Source organism: Zonotrichia albicollis, chromosome 37 (genome assembly GCF_047830755.1).
Source record: "Zonotrichia albicollis isolate bZonAlb1 chromosome 37, bZonAlb1.hap1, whole genome shotgun sequence".
In the NCBI taxonomy this organism is placed as follows: domain Eukaryota; kingdom Metazoa; phylum Chordata; class Aves; order Passeriformes; family Passerellidae; genus Zonotrichia; species Zonotrichia albicollis.
In genome coordinates this window covers 3,534,326-3,540,325 of record NC_133855.1, presented here as the reverse complement: position 1 = coordinate 3,540,325, position 6,000 = coordinate 3,534,326, and positions in this window count along the sequence as shown.

The window sequence follows — 6,000 nt, the reverse complement described above, 5'->3', positions numbered from 1 at the left end:
AAGGTGCTTGAGGAACTAGTAGAAGAGCAACTAAAAAAGGGCCACATTGTGGAGACCATGTCCCCATGGAACTCTCCAGTGTTTGTCATCCAAAAAGCTGACAAAAAGAGGTGGCGACTTCTCTGTGACCTCTGACAAATTAATAATGTAATTGAAGATATGGGTTCTCCTCAACCTGGTATGCCATCCCCAACAATGCTTCCTCAAGTTTGGAAATTAGCTGTTATTGATATTAAAGATTGTTTTTTCCAAATCCCATTGCACCCTGACGATGCACCGCGTTTGGCATTCTCAGTCCCTTCTATCAATTCAGAAGCTCCTATGAAAAGGTACCATTGGACCGTTCTTCCTCAGGGCCTAAAGGTATCTCCAGCTATCTGCCAGTGGTATGTCTCTTCCCTGCTTTCCCCAGTTCGTGCAGCCGCAGAGAAGGCCATCATTTATCATTATATGGATGATATCCTTGTGTGTGCCCCCAATGATGATTTACTAACACATGCGCTTGACCTAACGATCGATGCATTGATTGTTGCAGGGTTCGAGCTCCAGGAAAAGAAAATTCAAAAGATGCCACCTTGGAAGTATTTGGGCTTAGAAATTGGAAATAGGACCATTGTTCCTCAAAAACTAGAAATCAATCCAAGGATCAAGACCCTTGCAGATGTCCACAAGTTGTGTGGGTCTTTGAATTGGGTAAGACCGTGGCTTGGTCTGACTAATGAAGACCTTGCCCCTCTTTTCAATTTATTGAAAGCGGGAGAGGACCCAGGTGCTCCTAGGTCTATTACCCCAGAGGCACGGAAAGCTCTAGAAAAGGTTCAGATTGCAATGTCCACAAGACAGGCCCACCGATGCCGGCCTGATCTGCCATTCAAATTTATCATCCTAGGTAAGTTGCCACACCTCCATGGAATTATTTTCCAGTGGGAGGAAAAACAAACACCTAAGGCAAAGGACACACCAAAAAAGGACCGGGACCAGAGGGACTCTCTCTTGATCATAGAATGGGTTTTCCTCAGTCACAAAAGGTCCAAGAGACTGACAAAGCCTCAGGAACTGGTAGCAGAACTGATCCGGAAAGCAAAGACCCGGATCAGGGAGTTAGCAGGATGTGATTTTAAGTGCATTCACATTCCAGTTGAGTTAAAATCAGGTCAAAATACTATGAAAATACTGGAACAATTGTTTCAAGAAAATGAAGTGTTGCAGTTTGCTCTGGATTCCTACTCAGGACAATTTTCGGTAGCACGGCCCGCTTGCAAATTGTTTGAACAAGATGTTCAATTTACTTTAAAATTAAGAACTGCTCTAAGTAGGAGACCTTTAAAAAGGGCTCTAACTGTCTTTACAGATGCGTCCGGGAGGTCCCACAAGTCCGTTATGACTTGGAAGGATCCTCAAACCCAGCAGTGGGAGACGGACATTGCTGAGGTGGAAGGTTCACCTCAGGTTGCTGAATTGGCTGCGGTTGTTAGGGCTTTTGAAAGGTTCTCAGAACCATTTAATCTGATTACAGACTCTGCATACGTGGCAGGAGTAGTATCCAGAGCAGATCAAGCAATACTGCAAGATGTATCTAACATTGCACTTTTTGAATTGCTCTCAAAACTGGTAAAGTTAGTCACTCACCGAGAGCAACCCTTTTATGTGATGCATGTCAGGTCACACACTGACTTGCCAGGGTTTATCGCTGAAGGCAACAGAAGGGCAGATGCTCTTGCTGCACCTGCAGTGATGGCCACTCTCCCAAATGTTTTTGAACAGGCAAAAATCAGCCACCAGCTTTTCCACCAAAATGCACCTGGCCTGGTTCGCCAGTTTAACATTATTCGAGAACAGGCCAAAGCGATTGTGACCACATGCCCAAATTGCCAACAACATGCACTCCCTACAGTGAGTACGGGAGCAAACCCAAGGGGACTGAACAGTTGTGAACTGTGGCAAACAGATGTAACACACATACAGGCTTTTGGACGGCAGAAATATGTTCATGTTAGTGTAGATACCTTTTCTGGAGCGGTCTATGCTTCTGCCCACACAGGAGAGTCATCTATTGATGCTATTAAGCACCTATTACAGGCTTTTTCTTTCATGGGCATCCCCAAGGAGCTGAAAACTGATAATGGGCCCGCTTATAAATCCAAGGAATTCAGGAGCTTCCTGCAGCAATGGGGAGTAGAGCATAAAACTGGCATCCCCTACTCCCCTACAGGTCAAGCCATTGTAGAAAGAACTCACCGTGATATTAAAAGGGTCCTGGACCAGCAACAACAGGTTCTGAAGGTAGAACCTCCCCACATCCGGTTATCCAGGGCACTATTCACAATCAATTTTCTGAATTGTTCTTTTGACAGCCTGAACCCACCCATCCTACGCCACTTTGGGGGGAGCAGTCACAGGTTGATAAAAGAAAAACCTCCAGTTTTAGTAAAGGACCCTGAGACTTGGAAAATGGTGGGACCTTACAAATTGGTTACTTGGGGACGTGGATACGCCTGTGTGTCCACCCCCTCTGGTTTAAGGTGGGTTCCTTCCAAATGGGTAAAGCCCTATGTTCCCAAAGTCTCAGAGAAATCTGCAGAAGCGCCCCAGGTTGCTCACGCTGCCTGGAGAAGAAAACACCGCGCACGTTCTCTGGAGGAAATTCCATTTAAGCCTCCTATCTGGAATAGTTTGTAATATATGTTTGTCTCAAGTTTTTGTACCAGTTTAGATCCCACTGTTCGTGTGAAGCCTCGAGATGCCATGAGACCGAGCCTGCTTCTCGTCCTACTCGTGATCATCCCACCTGCGATCTCCTACATAGTACCACAGCCCAAACCACGTATGGACTACCTTGACAAAGGCTCTCAGACATCAACAGAGAAACTGACAACAAGCTGAATGGACTGTTCAAAGGCTGGGGACTCTCGGGCTGGTTGGGATCTATTCTGAAAACTGTAATTTTAGTGCTGTTTATTTTAGTTGTAGTTATTGTAGTTTTTAGCATTGTTTTTGGAGTAATCAGACGCATGGTTCTCAAGTTAATCTCAAGCTCATCTCCCCCTCCTGAGGTCTACCATTTGGAAGCCCTCAGTGCTCCAGTGGATGACCTGGAAGCCTCAGTAGAATCATTCTGCACCATAAACACAGTCCTCTTCTTTTTAAACAAAACTAGGGGGAGATGTTGTGGTGTGTTGCAATATCCTGTTTTACCTTCTCCCTTCCCCCTCGCCCCCTTGCTGAGTGTGCCCTGTCAATCAGGCTAACATACCAGCAAGGCGTCGTGTGATTCGTCGATTTCAAAGGATGCTCCTCAGGCCTGGGGGTCATTGGCCTGTCTAAGTGTCATCCTCCCTTGAGACCCTGCCCCCTTCACCTGGTTGGTGACTCACCTGTCCCCTCCCCTTCCCCTGTCCTGAGCTTAAAATGTTAATGAGACCATGCGGCCTCCATTCTGTTAGCAGCAGTGGCCCAGTGCAGACATCTCTGTACTCATGGAATAAACATCTGGCAACCTTCTAGCAGAATCCACTCCTTACTTATCTTCACCATCGCCAGAAGCTCTCTCCTGAGGAGAACGGAGTCCTGTCTTGTGCCCCGCTGCACTCTGCCGCCAGCCAAGGTATCTCTGGGGTAAAACACCGCAGTGCTGCCTTTGGCCAAGCAGCGAGGGTCAGAACTGGCCTAGGCACCATCTAACTGGTTATATTGGGATACATATTCCAATAATAGGGAACTTAGATCAATTGGTTCTTGCTATATTGTCTATAGCACAAATAAGAGAAGGAGCAACTCATAATTTTATAGACCAGTGTCTCAAAATTGATAGTTGTTGTGGAGAAGAAGTTTATATACCACATAATAGGCACATTGCAGGGGCATATTGGTGCTGTGAGTTTGCCTATTGGAGGCGGCGACTTAATGAACTCCCCGCCCTTGAAGCAGAAAATAATTACAAAAATCTTATTGTGGTTGGCACATCCCAGAAATTTTGGAAAATACAGGTTTATGGGATTCTGGCCTAATCTTTTCACTGTTCTTTTTGTTTTAATTATTGCTTCTTAACCAGCTAGAACTGGGAAATGGCATTTAAAAGGAGACAAGCAAACTCTGTGGGGCTATGGGTACCAAAAAAGCTAAAAGCACCGGTGACTAGATCCTGGGATATTACCTTTGCTACCGAGAAGACTGGTATCTCAGCCCTTGGTTGCAACCCAAGGGGCCTTGGGAAAGGTAGAAAGGTAGATTTCCTAAGGATTATTTTCACTGTGATCATTATGGTACCCTTGGCCGTTGGCCAAAGCCAGAGAGCCACAATGAACAGAGTTTCGGCAATGAAAAAGCAATCAGAGCAAAAACCAAGTCCCAGCAGTTTCAACATTTGTGGTTATTGCAATCAACCTGTGTGGATTAAGGACGAGGTGGAATCTGTGTTTGTAACACACCTGTATGTTAGTTCTGCCTGCTACAATCAGAGCAGTGTTATAGATGTTTGTATTAAGGAAGGAAAGATGTATTGGATAGAGAAAAAATTTGAAATATAATGGACAAGCTCCTTACCCCCATGGTGATCAAATTTGCCCTCAATATGAAAGATTTGTTTGTTTTGAAAGAGATGATAATGGAAGGAATCCAAGTACAGGCATGGGAAATCGGGCACTAAAAGAAAAATTGAAAGAGAAAATAAAACAAGAAAAAGAAACAAAGGGAAATAGAGAAAAGAACAGGAGAAAAGAGTCAACAGAATTGGCTGAATTGTATAAACAGCTAAAACAGTATTACAAAGATTGGGATTTGCCAGCCTTGAATAAGAATCTGTTTGTGAGATTGATGCAAAGAATTGCTACAGAATTGGAATTAATAAATGCTGGAAAAGTTTGAAGCTGAAAAGAGACATCAAGAAAACCAAAATTCTGAAAAATATAAAAGATATCAGGGCACAGCCTTTTAAATACAGCACGAATCGTAATGATCAAAAAGAGAAATGGGGGATTTGTGGTAAATAGGTATGATTCGTGCTGATAAAAATTGAAACAATAATTAATATTGATACAGTCATTAATATTTGAGAATAATAAAATAGTTAATAGTTAAAAGTTGTAATGCCAAAGAAGAGAGGGAAAGGAGGGGCTCCACCCACCCCCCTTTCCCAGGAGATGTTCTCAAGGACCACAGGAAAGAAACTGAAGATACAGTTGCTAAAAATGACCAAGAACCTGGTTGGGTCCAAGAAAATGCTAATTATAAGAGACTTATTGCTTTGATATGTAGATGCAGTGATACGTTAGTCTTGGCTTACATTGTACTGGCTCGGTGCGCATGTGTAACCCAAAGGTGAATTAAAGGACAACGAAGAAAACTACAGGGCCTTCATCAGTGACGACCCCCAAAGACTTGTGCGACCACCAAACCGAGTGGTGGCGCATGCGTGGTGAAGGTGGTAATGAAGGCGGAGACAGAAAAGTGACGAACCGAAAATAGGAGAGATGGCGTTTGCACATGGCATAAAAGGGGTGACTTTCACTTGGCAAGCTTGTACGTGAAGTGGCAAGGGTCAAGAACCTTGCCCTCCGTACCCCGCGGTTGTTTTTGCTTATGCGCTATTATTTGAACCAAATTATCCCTTATTTATATATTTTTTAAACTATTCATATAAAATTGTTGCTACCTTAAATATTGTTTGGATTTTTTTTATGGGATAATTGGGCAACCATGACACCCTGAAGGCGATGGATGGAGCTTAAAGACTAACTGGCAAAAAAGCTGGAAGGATGTAAAGGTGTGCACAGAGGATCACAAGCACAGCTGGAGCCAGTGGACAAATAGGTAATGAGGAATATAGCGGGGCTTTTGTCAAGTTATGTAACTGGACATGCCCAAGGAAAACATTCAAGGAAAGGTCATGTGTAATATCGAAGCATTCCGTGAATGTGATTCGAACCAGAGACCTGTTCGTGGTCCCTCCAGGACCATACCCTGTGGCAAAGTTTTATTGCACACATCAGATTAAAGGAGAAA